Source organism: Puma concolor, chromosome D4, assembly GCF_028749965.1.
Source record: "Puma concolor isolate L17-30 chromosome D4, mPumCon1.1.hap2, whole genome shotgun sequence".
Classification (NCBI taxonomy): domain Eukaryota; kingdom Metazoa; phylum Chordata; class Mammalia; order Carnivora; family Felidae; genus Puma; species Puma concolor.
The window spans coordinates 7,540,074-7,556,009 of NC_141679.1; the positions used below are offsets into that span (position 1 = coordinate 7,540,074).

General features: G+C 42.8%; 1 protein-coding gene and 1 non-coding gene across 6 annotated transcripts in view; one reads left to right on the forward strand and one right to left on the reverse strand.

Annotated features, from left to right (window-relative positions):
- Nucleotides 1–15,936, forward strand: part of GLIS3 (GLIS family zinc finger 3) — a 504,180-nt gene that overhangs the window by 227,052 nt on the left and 261,192 nt on the right. The gene's annotated exons all lie outside the window — the stretch shown is intronic.
- On the reverse strand, nucleotides 15,331–15,437 carry LOC112868760 (U6 spliceosomal RNA). Its single transcript, XR_003224354.1, has one exon. It is a non-coding gene; the product is annotated as a U6 spliceosomal RNA (small nuclear RNA).

The window sequence follows — 15,936 nt, forward strand, 5'->3', positions numbered from 1 at the left end:
CTTAAAGAAATAGTGATATAAACGGAGGGTTAGTTCCTTGTCCTAGAAGAATGGTTGTACCTAGAATCTATCGTGTTCTGATGGGGAAGCATCTAACGGAGACAGAGTGGGATCTTCTAAAGCAGAAATTGAGCCTGAGGTGAGAATAATCCCTACCTATGTTTAACTTCTCACCAGTTTCAGCGCTCATGATGAAACCATGGTGTACTGAAAATATATGGAAATTTAGAGGCCTAATTTTGCACTTTCCCAGGATCTGCCCTTGAATGTTCTGCCTCTCGATTTTGGAAGTGAAACTCCTTTCACTCTTCCATTTAGAATAAGTCCCAGCAAGGGTGCACTTTTGGTACCCAAGATGGCACTAGATATAATGACTCATTAGCAGGAAAGGGAGTTCTCTTCCTCTCGTGACCCGACTTTGATAAGAAGAGCCACAAGAAGCTTGAGACTTGTAGATCTTTGTCAAGGCAGCAGTGCTTGTATGATTAAACTTCTTTTGCCATCAGCTCTAATTAGTAGCAGTTTCAACAGCTTTCTGGATCTTCACCGGGAAGGCAGTAGGTATAGACATCACTTGTTGAGCCAGCCTGTTCTACCCAGGAGACTTTTTGAGTCAAGAGTTGGTTTGGAGATATTTTATATGGAATGACTTGTGGCGGTGATAATAGACAATGACAAATGAAAGCCACCTCATATGGTTTCTGCAGAATAATAATAAAAAACCCACTATGTTCATGACAGAATAAAATTAAGTAGGAACAGCTGTATTTGAATATTTACCTTTGGACCCTGAGAGAAAAAGAGTTTTCATTGTTTGAGACAGACTGTAAGGAGGCTGAACTCCACTGGAGATAATAACATCTTCCATTTGTTAGGTTGAGTTTACAAAGCACTGTCCCATGCATAATCTCATTGGAGTCTCACAGTAATCCTCTGAGGTAGAAAAGGTAGTTGTGGTTTTCATTCCTATTTAAAAGCTCACATGACTTGATCTCAAGTTATACAGCCAGTAAGTACTGGATTGCAATCCAGGACCCAAGTCCATTGGACTCCTAGACCAGAGCTTTTTTTCCATCCCCCCACAGCCTTCCATGAGGTTACTGTGAGTTATGTCTACTCCACTCCATACTCTGCTATTTCCTAGGGCCCCCAATCCTAGTTCCTCTTCATTAGGACCACCATACTGCACACCTCAGGGGGCACCATTCCTTTTGCATGCCGTGTGGTCTTGTACAACTAGAGGCCCTTGGAGGAGCACCAGGCACCTGGGCCGTATAGAATTCCATAGAATTCCATCCATTGGGCAATTTCTGTTCGTGTGAGTTAAAGCTGTACAGTGATCCGCTGGATGAGTAAATGGCTGTCTATGCCTGGAAGCTTTACAAGACTCAGTGTCCCAAACCCTCCCCCAATATTATACCATTTAAACACCATATAACTCTAAGTCCACTTGTGAAAATGACCACTGAAATCCTGCTAAATTAAAATAAAAAGACACCATTGATTTTATTCCTCTGGTTAAAATCAACTAATTATACCCAGAAACCTTATTTCATTTAAGATGATGTAATTTTGTCTTCTGATTTATTTTATTCTGGAAAAAGCCCATTTCACTTAATACAACATGATTCTGTATCATACTCTTACTCATGTTATCAAGAGCTATTGGAAGTGAGCTTTTAAGAAAATTACTTGTTTTTCTTAATTAGTCAGCTGTCTTTTACCCGGTTTTGTTGTAGACATCCTTTTAAGAAGATATATACTAAAATACTGTCTCACATTTTCCAGAAGCTATCTGCCCTCATCTCATGAGTGATCTTATTTTGCGGGACCAGGATGCGTGTTAGAAGATGAATTTGTGACCAGGAGAGTGTGTGGGGTAACAGGTCAGACCTGGCGGGGAGGGAGGCCAGTTCAGACGGGGGAGAAACGACCTTCCAGTGTAAACCTCCTAGGCTTGCACTGCCTCACTTGTTCCAGTTTCTCTGTTAAGAGCTCTGATTCCTGGTACTAACATACAACACAGAGAAAACTAAGTCAGCGTTGGAATGCCACAGTCTTTCCCCTTAATATTAGTTCATACCTTTTCAAATCATTCTTCTACACTCTATGCCGTTTTATTGTGGCCACATTCAGTAGAGAAGGCAGAACAGGAAGTCCTACTGTTTCCACTTCACAGGCTAGGAAACTGAGGCTCAGTGAAGTTACGTGAGAGAATTACCCAAGGTGATCAGTTACACAACAGCCTTCCTTACATTGGAAGGTGAGGGAGGAACTGGAGGCTGAAAACACATCTCAAGCAATTTAAGCTCTTTGTGGGCTGAGGTCAGGTGAAATAAAATGCAAACAGCATTTTAAAATGCAAAGTCACGTGTTTCTGGGTGTGCTTAATATGTAATTCGATGTGCCCTGCAGAACAGAAACAGAGAAATTAGGGTTGGAGGGGGTGTAGAGAGTCAGGCCTCCTCTCGGAGCAGGACTTTGTTCTGGGTTGAGTTGTGTCCCCCCCAAAAAAGATACACTGCCATCATTATCCCCAGTGGTCAGAATGTGACCTTGTTTGGAAGTAAGCCCTTTTCTGGAGGCCGTCAAGTTCAAATGAGGTCATTAGGGTGGGCCCTCACTCAGTGTGACTGGTGTCCTCGTGAAAAGGGAAAAGTCAGACACAAAGACAGACATGCGTGCAAGGAAGAAGATACGAAGAGAGGGACACAGAGAAGACCCTGGGAAGACAGGCAGAGACCAGGTGATGCGTCTAGAAGCCACGGAGGGCCAGCGCACCTCCAGAGGCCAGGAGAGAGCACAGAGCTGGCCCCCCCAACCCTGTTCACACCCTGATTTTGGACTTTGAGCCTCCAGGGCTGGAGGACGTTGAGTTCCTGTTATTTTAAGCCGCCCCTTTGTGGTACTTTGTCACAACATCCTAATACAGACTGTGCCCCACGTCTGTCCTCGGCCACTGCCCGGGTGCACAGCTGGTGGTTTTCTTCCTTGCTGGCAGGACTGTAGCAGGCCGCTCAGTGGGGTCCTGGACTTGATCTCGAAGCACTGGGCAGCCACAGTACGGAAGAGGAGAAGGAACTGATCACACTTGTGTTATAAATTCTCACTTTTGCCGCTGCGTGGAGGATGGCTTTAGGAAGCACGCTGGGAGCAAGACTATGGACCAGTAAGGAGAGTTTTATACTGATCCACTTTTATACTGGAGGGACAGTGAGGGCACAACCTAAGGTGAGGAGGCATTGAACTCATCCTTCATTCCTGAGGTTTCTAGAATGTTCATCTCAGCCTCTCAGCCTGTGGGCCGGAGCTGGGTAGAGCAGATGTCTCCCGGGGGCACATCCTGGCCTGTCATGCATCAGGGTCCCAAACATACTTGGGCTATGTATCTTCTGAGCCCATCTCTTGGGAGTTTGGGGATGATCCCACTCTGCCCTGGACACAGGCATCCCTCACTTTGAGCTCAGCAAGCACGTCCATATCCTGTCTCCCAGCGGTACGTGAGAGCTAACTTGGAAAGACGAGTGAGTGAGCCCCTAAGGGAAATTGAATCCTGAGTTTATCTGTACTTGAATCAAGATCCCTGTAATTCTCTGTCTCAACTTTGATCATGGTCTTTTCCTAGAAGGGGAAAGTAAAAAGGTGAAGTGCGATGTTACAGAGGGGATAAGACAGAATGTTTCAATAGGTCAGAAATTAGATGGAGTTTAGAGCCATCCTGGTAGTTTTAAGGCATAGTCGTACTATGTACAGTTGGAAGACAGAAATGCTACAGAGACCTCAGTACATATCCAATTAATCTCTCAGGGTAATTTGCTTACTGACTTCTGCCGCCAAACTTATGAGTTGCTTTCTTCAGGCGTGAGGGTTAGTTGATGGAGCGATTTGTTCTGTTTCTGTTACACAGCGTTATCGATCTTGCTGGTGGAAAATGTTAACGGTGTCCCCCGTATATCATTCAACTTCTGCTCCCCTGTTCGTTATTCTCATCCCCCACTAATAACTCTTGTATCACAGAGGGACACCTCACTGGGGATATTCCAAGGTCAGCGAACGGCAGGGCTCTGTGTGTTGCTGCAGGATTTTAAAAGGCAGTCATTATTCACACTTGCAAGAGGGAATTAACACGTAAGAAAGTTTTACCAAGTCTTCTAAATGGATCTGTTCCTTAGTTTCAGTGAGAAACCAAATTCCGAGAGACAGAAATTTGGTTTTTTATTTCCGCATCTCTCAACCACACCAGCCCTTCCTTCTTTAATCATCCAGCGTCCTGCTGTGGCAAAGAATCTGTGGGCTTCTCAGTGTGATACTGAAACCCTGTTTTTAAAAAGTTATGAACTTTTCCTTACACACGTGAAGCTGTAAGGATAACACAGCAAACGTCCAAAGAGGGCACTGGATCAGAGCAGGGCCCAGACATGACCCACCAGTCAGCGGACACTTAATTGTTCAGAACGTCACTTTTCTGTGGTTGCTGTTGGTGTGTTTGTTGTGTTTCGTTCCGTTTGCCTTAACTGAGTGGCAGGCCTTCCTGCTGCTTTTGAGGATGTTGCAAATCCAGCACCACTGGGTTCTTGGGACATGGTCCCAATAAACTGTCCAAGCTGATGAGAATCAGGACGTAATGAAGAGACTCTTTACTGACATCGGGCAAAGTGCTTCACATACTACAACCACAGAACGTCACATGTCCCTGGTCGTCTTTCTTCGGAAATAATTTACCCTGGCAAAACATTTGCTCCGTGAGGGCAACATTTGCCGGTAGAGTCTAGGACATCTGGCTCTGGATTGTCCACTTAACTTCTGAAGTGTTCAGTCCGAAGTTCCAGAAGAGGGAGGGGCTGGAAGTGGTCATAGCAGATTGCTACCTCTTCCAGCTCCCTTCTCACTGAAGACCACCCAGATGACCTCTAAGAGCAAGTGACGGAAGCACCAAGTGGGTCCACCCTTCTGCCCGCAGGTGAGCCCGGAAGCCCAGGAGTTCACGGAGGCTCGTGTCTCGCCCTCTTCCCCCTTATGGGGTTGATGTCGTGTTAGTGGTATAGGTCTTCATTCAAGCAGAGGTCCACTCGCATCTTTTTCCTCTCAACCCTGGAAGAGTCTTTTCCTTTTGTCTCATCATTTACAGTAGAGGCAGCCTTGGTTCCAAGTGGCCCTAGATGGCAGGAGATTATAGGAGCGGATGCTCCCGCCCCCACAGATCGGAGATGGGCTGCTCTCCAGACCTGTGGATCCCTCTGGGAAGAAAGATTTCTGCAAGTAGACCCCTTCCTTTGGAGCAATGAGTGACTTCTTTCTAGCTTCTTCCATCCTTTGTTTCCTTTCCTTGGTCGGTTTATAAGCCGCCTTACCCTCACGGCATCTCTGCCTCTTCCCTCCCCCTCCCTCCAGCCTTGTTTAGAAGGCTGGGTCATAGCTTTGAAAATGTCGAGAAACTCAGGGAGAGAGTGGTCCCCACTGCCAGTACCCTCAGACGAAGGATACGCCCCTGCAATTGTATTGTTATTTTTTACAGTGAACAACAATGCTAGAAATTCTCTGATTTGTTTCTGATTTAGTGTTTTTCTTTTCTTTTTTTTTTTTTTCAATGTTTATTTATTTTTTGGGACAGAGAGAGACAGAGCATGAACGGGGGAGGGGCAGAGAGAGAGGGAGACACAGAATCGGAAACAGGCTCCAGGCTCTGAGCCATCCGCCCAGAGCCCGACGCGGGGCTCGAACTCACGGACCGCGAGATCGTGACCTGGCTGAAGTCGGACGCTTAACCAACTGTGCCACCCAGGTGCCCCAGTGTTTTTCTTTTCTTAAAGAGCCCCCCTCTCACTGCCCACCCACCCCAATTGTCTAAGCTTCAGGCCCCACAAAACCTGGATGTGACCCCCGCTGAGCCATAAGGTGAGCTGTGAGTGCCCATTCTTTTCTAAACAAATTTTGTTTTTCTCTGGACTTCATAATTACCTTTTTTTTTTTTTAATAAAAAAGTAAACTTTATTTTTTAGAGCAATTTTAGGTCCACAAAAAAATTGAATGGAATGTACAAAGTTCTTATATACTCCCTGCCTCCGGCATTAATCAACTTTCTGCGCCAGAGTGGTATAATTGTTAGAATAGATGAACCGACATGGACACATTGTAATCTCCCTAAATTCATAGTTTGCATCATGGTTCACTCTTGGTGTTGTCCGTGCTGTGGATTTCAATAAATGGAAAGTGACACGTATCCATCAGTATAGTATCATCCAAATTGTTTGCCTGCCCTAAACAGCCTGCGCTCTATTCGTCTGTCCCTCCTCCAAACCCCTGGCAAGTGCTGATTTTATTGTCTCCATAGTATCACCTTTTCCACAGTGTCATAGAGTTGGAACCATACAGAATACAGCCTTTTCACACTGGCTTCTTTCACTTAGTAATCCGCATTTAAGGTCCCTCTATGATAGCTTATTACCCTTTCCTTCCTTCCTTCCTTCCTTCCTTCCTTCCTTCCTCTCCTTTTCCTTTTCTTTGAAGATTTTATTTTTTTGAAGTATTTTTTAAATTTAGTTTTGAGAGGGAGACAGACCGAGCACGAGCAGAGGAGGGGCAGAGGGAGAGGGAGACACAGAATCCGAAGCAGGCTCCAGGCTCTGAGCTGTCAGCACAGAGCCTGACATGGGGCTCGAACTCAAGAACCCCGAGGTCATGACCTGAACTGAAGTCGGACGCTCAACCGACTGAGCCACCCAGGTGCCCCTCTTTGAAGATTTTAGAAACAATATGGTTCTTAAGCCAGTGGAAGCATGAGAGGGAGGGGTGGGATGTAGGGAGGTCAGAATTAACACTTCGAATTAACACAGCTAAACTTATATTCATGCTAGGTTGGACTTCGTGTCTCAGTATCTACACTTCTGCCTTATTCCAGTGGCAACGATTTTAACCCCTGCGTTGTTCCCACAGGGGCAAGTACCCTTTGTAGCCAGATACCCTTGGGTATAAATCTCAGTTATGCCACAGGCCAGCAGCATGCCTCATTGTATTCATCCGTAAGATGAGGACAGTCTTGGGAGAACCAAAAGACATAATGCATGTAAGGCCCTCAGCACTTCATATAGCCTCTATGAACAACAGATTGTTTCCACCTGAGTCATGTTAGAATTTTTCCACAGCCCACAGCAAGGCATTTTTTCCCCTCAACTTTCGCCAATTTATAATATCTAGGCAATATTTTCCTTAAAAAAAAAAAAAAAACCCTTTTTGACCACCTTCACCTGTTTCTTCCGCCCCTGCCTCCAGCCTCTGGGAACCACCGGTCTGCTCTCTGTATCCATGAGGTTATTATTTGTTGTTGTTGTTGTTGTTGTTGTTGTTGTTGTTGTTTAAGATTCTACACATGAGCGATCATACAGTATTGTTTTTCTCTGTCTCACTTAGTTCACCTAACATAATGCTGTCAAGGACCATCCATGTTGTAAATGACAAGATTTCATTTTTTTTATGAAAAAATAATATTCCAGTGTGTGTGTGTGTGTGTGTGTGTGTGTGTGTGTGATGATTTCTTTATCCATTCATCTGTCCATGGACACTTAGGTTATTTCCGTATCGTGGTTATTATAAATAAAGTCGCAGTGAGCATGGGGGGGGGGGTGCATATATTTTCTTTGAGTTAGTGTTTTTGTTTTCTTCAGATAAATACCCAGAAGTGGAATTACTGGATTGTATGATAATTCTATTTTTAATTTTTTGAGGAGCTTCCGTCCTGTTCTCTACAGTCGCCTCACCAGTGACAGTCCCACCAGCAGTGCGCGAGGGTTCGCCTTTCTCCACGTCCTTCCCAAGATTTGACATTTCTTGTCATTTTGAGACAACCATTCTGACAGGTGTGAGGTGGTACCTCATTGTGGTTTCGATGTGCGTTTCCCTGATGGTGATGCTGAGCGTCTTTCACGTGTCTCGTGGCCATTTGTGTGTCTTCTTTGGAAACCACCCTTTTTTAAACTGCCCTTTTTAAAATTGGATTGGTATGGGGGTTTTGGGGGGTTGAGTAGTATGCATTCTTCATATATTTTGGATATTAATTCCGTATCGGATACATCATTTGCAAGTATTTTCTTCCATTCAGTAAATCGCTTTTTTACTTTGTTGATGGTTTCCTTTGCTGTGCAGAAGGTCTTTGTTGTTGATGTTGTTGTTTTGTTTAGTTTTATTTTGTTTTTTGCTTTGATGTAGTCCCACTTGTTTATTTTTGGCTTTATTGCTTTCACTTTTGATGTCAGATTGAGAAAAAACTCATCTCCAAGACCTGTGTCAGGGAGCTTGTTGCCTGAGTTTTCTTCCAGGAGTGTTATGATTCCAGGTTTTATGTTCATCTTTAATTTTTAGTTTAGTCCTTCGGCCGCTAGATGGATTTGACTACATTAAATAAGGGCTGCACCCCCTTACCCCTAACCCTGCTTTTTAAAAATTATAAATGGTGACCAAGTTAAAGAAAGGACCATTGAGAACTTAGAGTTCTGGAGTTATTCATAGGATGAATGTGTGTTACTTTTTTTTTTTTTTTTTTTTTTTTTTTTTTTTTTTTGGTATGAGTTAACAATACAAATGACCTTTTACTTGGAACTATTCCTGGACTAGGTGTAGGAGTGATTCAGTCTATGTCTTTGTAACACAACCGATGGGCAAAAAAAAAAAAAAAAAAAAAAAGAAAAAAGAAAACCACCCATATTTACCTTAGTCTAAATAGAGTCAATTAACAACAGGTCATCTGGTTATTTTAGCACTAGGTAGAAACGTAGATTTTAAGTCATTTATGGTGATTCAGAGAAGTTTTTATTTTTATCTATTTAGTCCTTTGGTGAACAAACTTATCTTTATTCTTTCTCTTTATTTTCCCGTAAAAATGTATTTCTCTCTTTGGTTTGCATTCACATGCATTCCCTGGTTTGACAAAATCAGTGATGGCAACTTTTTTCTTTAAGTTTGGGTTACCAGGTATAGAGGAAATACAGCAAAGAGCAAAGAACCCAGGTTTGGGGTAAAATCCAGTTCGGTCTAATTCCTTGCCCTTTCTCTTGGTGGCTCTGGAACCCAGAAAATCACTAACTCCTCCAAGTTTCAGTTTCTCAAACTGTAAAAAGGAAGATAATAATACTTACCTTATGAAGTTGTTGGCGGGGTTTAGAGAAGTCCACTTGACCCTTGACCAACACGGGTGTGAACTGTATGATTCCACTTATGTGCAGATTTTTTATAGTACAGGACTGTACATGTAGTTTCTCTTATGATTTTCTTAACACCATTTCCTTTCTTTAGCTCACTTTATTGTAAGAAGATAGTTTATAACACATATAATTTACAAAGTTATTGTAAATTATATGTTATTGACTACTTATATCGCCAGTAAGACTTACAATCCATAGTAGACTATTGGTAAAATTTCGGTGGGATCACAAACTATACATGGATTTTCAACCGATTGGGGTTGTCCCCTCTAGGCCCTGCATTGTTCAAGGTCAACTGTAACCAACAGCTACGACGCCCATCAGTTACTTGGAACCCGTTTCTTAAATGTTCTTTCCTTTTTTCTTTTGTGTGGCTGGATTGAGGTTCAGCTCAGTTTAGTTGCAGTATAAATGGATCATTAAAAGTGAAGCAAATTTATAGCTAGTTCACATTTGCCATTCATGGACAAAAGAAATCAGAGGAGTGAAGTGTCTTCTTCAAGAGGATAGTTTGTTGGCAGAAGAGAGATTAGAACTCCTGTGTCCCCCTTTCTCAAATGCAGACCTTTCCTCTTGTGGTATGACCTGGCCTGTGATCCAGTAAGCTCTTGAATTCTGTAAAATGTGGCAGCACCTAAACAAACAGTCACCAAAGGGACCAGCAAATACGAGCTCTGTCTACGTGGACTTCATGTTTGTTGTAACATAGCTTGTGAGTTCATATAAGCTTATGCTGCGTATAATTTGTTTGTCCTTTGGTTATCAGGAAACCCTTTCATTAATCTCGCCTGAAATTTAGAAGTACTCGCCATTTGGATGTCTTTTTCAGGTAGCATGAGGTGGCACCCAGTTGTAAGATTTGTGTCCAGGGAATGGCTTGTCTGAAGGGTGTGTGCATTTCAAATCGGGCAAATGTTGGCAGATTTCACCTCCACAGGCGGTTGTACAGACGGGCACTCTCACTAGCGGTACATGGGAGTGCCCGTTGCTCCCACACCTTATGAACACAGTATTTGTTAATCTGGTAGCTGAAAAATGTTCATCCTTTCAAGAATTCAGTGACCCATTTTGATTTTCTCCCTTGTTCCTCAGCCCCTCTGCCCTCCCTACCATGTTTATTCCCCATCTCTTTATGTCCACTTTTGGTGTTTTGGGTTGAGATTTTGGGTTGCTTAAAGTCTCGTATTGGGAGACATCCATTGAAAAGGAGATCTAGAGGGACCAGAAGTTGAGACACTGACAGGAAGTTGAATTCAAACAGGCTGGGAAAGCAAAGAATCACTCCCAAGAATTAGTCAATAGCACAACACTGATTCAATACACAGTTGACCTAAAATTCCTAGGTTTTTGGAGTAGGATTTTATGAGATGAAGCCTTAGGGATACTGATGAATTGACGAGGCCTTCTGGTCACCTTGTCCAGTAGTGGAATATGTCTTTGACCTCAAATAGCCTAAAGGTCAACTGGAGGCTGTTTAGGCTACCAAGTCCCATGCACCCTCCGAAGTCTGGAGAAGTTGTAGATGGACAGATTGACCTCACCACTGGGTGAGGAGGGAAGTTGAAGATACCTTGGCCTTGAGTAAGCTTCCTCAGAGACCCAAATTGAGTCTTCTGATTATTTACATCCCTCGTGTTACCACGGAAGGCCAAGCCTATAATAAGCATTTGTTCCTTGTCAGTTTAAAACTTGCTGTAAACTAAGTGACTTTGGATTTGGGGCCAAAACCCTGGGTTCCTTTTTGAATCTTGAGGCCACTCTTGCGTTCCGACTTTGGCTGGAAAACCCCTGCCAGCCCTGCAGAGGCAACGCTGAGTCTGCCCTCCTCTGCCCTCCACATGCCTTTGTCCTCCCTTTGTGCGCACTTTGCAAGAACTGTCCCTGCTCATTGAAAACAGGCGGGTCAAGGTCATTGACTCTTTTCAGTATTTTTCCAGCAGGAACATTCATTCATTGTTTCAACATTTTTTAAGGCAGCACAGCATAGTGATTAAGTACATGGGGCCCAGAGCCAGACTGCCTGGGTTTAAATCATGACTCTGCCACTCAGCTATGTTGCTTCCATACTCTGTGCCTCAGTTTTCTCATCTGTAAATGAGGCTAATTAAATACACAGACGGTACACATGTGTACCTATATGGGTGTGGATGCATGTAGCTTATCAAAATGCCTACCTTACAATAAGTTATCTGTATGCTTATTATCATGAATCGTTTCTTAAAAAAATTTCAGACACTCTAAGGTTAAGTGGAAAAAATGCTTACTATGTACAACTCTTGCAAACACTTCACACATATTACCTACACTCAGATAACTCCATAGATGCCATCATCCCCTTTTCACGCATGGAAGCTAAGACCCAGAGATCTTAAATAAACTGTTCAAAGAACTCAGACTTCAGAGCTTGTGGTTATAACTGCTGTGCATGAAACTAGTCTTCCCAGAAAGTATAATATATTGACTCTAACAGGCTGGCAGTGGTGACATTGGTGGTCCTGGCAATGTCAGTGACAGTAATAACCTCAGCTGAGTGGCGAGAGGGCACAGTGTATGCCAGGTGTCATTGCCTACTGCTCCCTGTGCCTTGTGAGGGAGGCAGTATTACAGTCCCTACAGATGCAGAAGCCGAGAAACACTGCTACTGTGGCAGCTGTCATGGGACTGAGCCACAGTTTGAGTGTAAACTTGCTTGATTCCAGTGTCCTTGGCCTGAAAACCATCCTGAATGCCTCCAGCCTGATTTCCATGTCCTAGACCAGGCAGCCAGAGTGCGTCAGGCAGGACAGACTTGTGCGTTCAGTGAACTTGGAAGGTTTCTTCGTGCCTTCTACTCTTAGGTCTCTCTCACCCGACTCTAATTTTTTTTTTTTAAGTCCCAAAGAAGGTTAAATTACAAGTTCTTCTGGGACACACCACAGCAACTGTAATAAAGTCCTATTTTGTTTTGTTTTGTTTTGTTTTTGTTGAGTGTGGGTCAGTTTAATAATCCTCAACATGAATGAATTTAAAGGGTTTTCTTAAACTCATATCAAATATTGATTAAGCCTGGACCACAGTTTTGGATCTGGTGGGGGTTTAGGCAGGAAACCAGCAATAAGGAGAAGTGCAGTGTTTTCCAGAAGAGGGCGCGGGCCCTGGGCCTCTGCAGAAGGGTGGCAGTGGCACAGATGGTCTGCATGACAGCTCCACCTGATGCGTGTTTCTGGAAGAAGTGCCGTGGCCCAGGTGGGGTGGGAATGGGAAGTACGAATCCTGAAGTCCCCCGGAGCCCAGACAGGGCCACGCTCACTGACGCAGGGCACACGAGACCAGACAAAGAGCAGCGTCCTTGGACGTCACACCCCTCATGCCAAGGACATGACACATAAGGGGAGGTGCCATTTTGTCTGACTAAGAAGAAATACTCTTCTTTGTGGTCACAGGGAAGTGTGGATTTTTCCCTCTTCACTACCTTATTAGTGAAGACACATGAGAGTTTAATGTTTTACGTTTTTAATATTTTTATGTTTCGGCAGTATTCTTCCTCAGTAATTCCCCAATAATTTTGAAATAGTAATCTGTTTTCCTTTCCCCTTTAGTCATATATTGTTTGAATTCTTAAAGCTATATATGTAAGCATGTAGTTGTGTATTATCTTTAACGTAAAAACACATACACATATGCATGTAATTTGTTGTCTCTCAAAACTCATATGAAGGGAAAAATATTATTCTCTATACAAGATTAGACTTTTCAGACATCTTTACTTTTAATTTTTGAGATATATTTATGATGAGCTGTTTCATAGGTGGCATCTGTCCCCATGGTATAATGGAGTGATGCATCCCTAATAACTTGAGCTTCAGCAGCCACACTGCAGTGTGACAGACCTGAATACTTGGGTTAAGAAACATGAAAAACTAGCCCAGATCAAAATCTCTGGGAGCAGCCCATAAAAATAAAAGTAGCAAACACTTACATTTTGTTTAAAGGAAGTTGTGGGGGATAGCCTTAACATCAGATTTTTTTTTTTCCTCTTAACATGGACATATGGATATGGATGTTTTTGTCAGAGTTAAGTCATTAGTAAACTCCTTCTGAAGACTGGTCTATTTCATTTTCTTAGGAATGAAGATGGGTCTTTCAGGGTGAGGCCCTTTGAATTGGCAGGCCCTGTAGGATTTGGCTATAAAGTATTTGGGCTTTTTGAAATGGAATACTGTATGTCTCTTTTGGCTATGGCCTTAAAGGCGTATGACTTTATAAATGTTGTGAAATTTCATTGGGATTTTTTTTTTTTTTTTTTTTTACATCGTAGTAAAAGGCACTGCAGTTTTCAAGGAACATGATACTAGATTGTGAGATCCTTGAGGGAAAGAAGAAGCCTTATTTATCTCTTTTCTCCCTGCTTTGGAAACAAACCCTATATATAGTTGGTACTCAGTAAATATTTACTGTGGTGAAATCAATCTAAAATTGTTTCACCCATCCCCCCACCCACCTCCCCTCTGGTAACCACCAGTTTGTTCTCTATATTTAAGAGTCTATTTTTTGTTCGTCTCTATTTTTCTTTGTTCATTTGCTTTGTTTCTTAAATTCCATGTATAAGTGAAATCATATGGTATTTGTTTCTCTCTGACTGGCTTACTTCACTTAGAAGTAAGTCCATTGATGGACACCTGGGTTGCTTCCATATCTTGGCTATTGTAAATAATGCTTCAATAAACACAGAGGACCATAGATCTTCTCAAATTAGTGTTTTCATATTCTTTTGGCAAATAACTAGTAGTATAATTATGGATCATATGGTAGTTCTATTTTTAATTTTTTTGAAGAACCCTCACACTGTTCACCAGTTTCATTCCCATCAACAGTGTGCAAGGGTTCCTTTCTCTGCACATCTTCACCAACAGTTCTTGTTTCTTGTGTGTGTGTGTGTGTGTGTGTGTGTGTGTGTGTGTGTTTAATTTTAGCTATTCTGACTGGTGTGAGGTGGTATCTCATCATGGCCTTGAATTTCCCTGATGATGAGTGATGTTGAGCATGTTTTCATGTATCTGTTGGCCATCTGGATGTCTTCTTTGGGCTAATGTCTGTTCTTGTCTTTTGCCTATTTTTTAATTGGATTTTTGGGGGTTTTTTTGGTAATTGAGTTGTGGAATTTCTTTATAGTTTTTGACATGAATTCCATATCAGATATATCATTTGCAAATATCTTTCCCACTCAGTAGGTTGTCTTTTTGTTTTGTTGTTTGTTTCCTTTGCCATGTGTCCTATGAACTTTTAATATCCTTTAAAATTTGTATAAGAGACAGACGCCATATTGAATCACTTCAGGACACGCTTAGGTCAGGAAAAGTAAGGGAGAATTATGCTTCTCTTCTGTTGACCTTACTTGTTTCTCACTTCATTGAGTACTAATTGAGAACATTTCCTTTTCTTACCTTTCTGTTCCCTTTATTTAACTAACCAAGTCACCAACAATTTATTTAGCATATGTTTTATATGATTGATTGGGCTAAGCTGTGGGACTACAGAAGTAAATAAAATCTAATACTCGCTTCCCAAAGAAGACAGGTCAATAAAGTCATTGTTCTAAGTGACCTTGGAAGGAGTTATCTGTATGCCACTAACCTCTCTTTTATTATCTTCTCTTTCCCATATTCATTTGTCTTTCTCCCTTTGAGAGGTAGAATGCTCCTAGGGCGCGTGGGGAGAGAGGACAAAGCCAGATCCACAAGGCTGTGCTCAGACGTGGTCTAGCTAGTCGGCTGTGTTTTGTGCGGCATCAACTAGTAGAGTTGACTAGAGAGCAAATGGGTTGCGGAGTCTTTGTGCAAGTGACCTGAGGTTCATTGGGTTGATTATATAGCTGTCACTGACCACGATACAGGATGGACAGTGGTAAAAAGGGATAGGCAGAGCTGGATCAATCTCTGGGTGTGTTCAGGGGCCAGAGAGAACGATTACGTGGGGCGGGGGGGAGAGGGAGGAAGAAAGGGGAGGAAATGGTGAGGCTTGGGCTGCGTGACGGACTGGGGCGCTGGTAATCTGTTGTCTCACGTAGGCACGCGGATACCGCGTATTTCTGTGTTTGGCGTTCGGTACACATTCATCTCACTTAGATGAATCCTGTGTTGTTGTATTTTTTCCCCTTAAATGTCCTATTGTTTTCTAACTTTTCCGTGTCACCCTCGTGCAGGAGCCATGCTGATCTTCTGCGTATCGTTCCAGTGTTAGTGGATGTGCTGTCGAAGCGAGCACTGCTTTCTGACTTCTAATGTGATTGTCGATATGACTGTCCCTTCGGCTTTGTGAGGATGGAGTGTACATCCTGTGTGTTTTGTTCTTTTTCACGGCAGGCGGCTTTCAGGCTGCTTCCCAGGCACTAAAGGATTTAGTTGGACTATTTTCCCCAGGGGAGTTAGGTTTCGATCTATCTGGAAATTGCTGATTGTTGTCCTATTTTGTTTATAAGGATATCATCTCGGAGCCCCTTTTCCTTTCTCCCTCTTTCGTCTCAGAACTTTTTCTCATCTCCCGAGCAGTGGTTCTGGACGGTTGTGGCTGTGTATGTATTCAAGGCTCTCACATCAAAGGATAATACTTGTTTTGCTAGCGTAAGTGGAGAAGGAATAATATATATCAATCCATGACCTAAATAAGGAATGACAAAATACGATACTTTCTGTAGCTATTCTAGCTCTGTATTCAGTGTGACCATAGTAAACCTAATATTTATTGCTGTTACCTGTTAGCCGTA